Here is a 1,362-nt window from a genome sequence, read left to right on the forward strand (position 1 = left end):
TAAGAAATAAAAAAAAAAGTAAAAGTTATCTATTATACTATAAAAAGAATATATAAAAAATAGTATAAAATCATTTCTGCTAAATTAAACCTACCACCTAGAGACTATACGCATATTACATACGAGTAGCAAAGTTTAAGATCTTAGTCGCATGGAAATTGAATTGTAGAGTTCTAATAACTATTTTAACTTTACTATAATTTATCTGAATTTTTTGTAATAATAGTTTTACTGTAGAAATCTCATTAATATCATATTTTTATTAAAGTACACTAAGTAAATTTAATTAAGAAATCATAAATCTAGCTTAAAAAGAAGTTTATTATTTTTTTACAAATATAAAATTTTGGTTCAACTGTGCGATTAATTGAATCCATGTTTTAATTGTTAAATATTTTATATTTCATTTAAGTGTAGGGTGGTGTATGTGTTTGATTTTCATTTCTCACCTCATACACTATCTTTGGTAAAAAGAAAAAATCAAGATAAAAGATAAAATGTAATTATTTATTAGCATAAAAGATTTTATATTAAAAAAAATCAATAGTCATTTATAATTATAAAGTATAAATTGAAGTGTATGCTCATCAAGAGATATTCTTTTCTATTTCTATTATGTACCAAAAGAAGATTCAAATGCATTGTTTATAGATAAAAAGATTTACCACGGGGGAATAATGGAATATACATGTTAATTAATAGTCATGTACACTTAAGTATATCAATTTGTCGATTGGCCATCCATGATTGCAAATTTGTACTTATCTGCTACACATAAGTAAAGTGCATTTGATATGGTCTTGCAAAAAAATATATTATAAAAAAACAAAAAGAGATGCAAAAATGGTATAAAGGCAGAAAAAGAAGGGGATTCCGAAATTAAATTATGGCATTATTATTAGAATTTAATTTTGATTTTGATATATTTTATTAGTGTAAAATAATTTTACACGCATATTCAATTATGTAAGATTATGCCAGTAAAAATAAGGTTTAATTATTCTGTTAGTTCTTATAATTTTGTGAAATTTTTAATTAGATCCTTATACTTTTTTCTTTTTAATTTGGTCCCTGCACCAAAATTTTTTTTCAATTAAGTCCCTCTTAGTAGTAATTGACTTAATTTTATAGGGATCCAACTAAAAAAAAGAATTAGTACAGGGACCTAAATAAAAGGGAAAAAAAAGTGCAGGGACCCAATTAAAAAAAATTTTGGTGCAAGGACTCAATTAAAAGAAAAAAAATTATAGGGATCTAATTGAAAATTTTGCGAAACTATAGGGACCAGCAGAGTAATTAAAGCTAAAAATAATTATTTTTTATATTAATTACGTAAATAATTATAAAAAAGAAAATGTAATT

This window comes from Arachis ipaensis, chromosome B09, assembly GCF_000816755.2.
Source record: "Arachis ipaensis cultivar K30076 chromosome B09, Araip1.1, whole genome shotgun sequence".
NCBI lineage: Eukaryota > Viridiplantae > Streptophyta > Magnoliopsida > Fabales > Fabaceae > Arachis > Arachis ipaensis.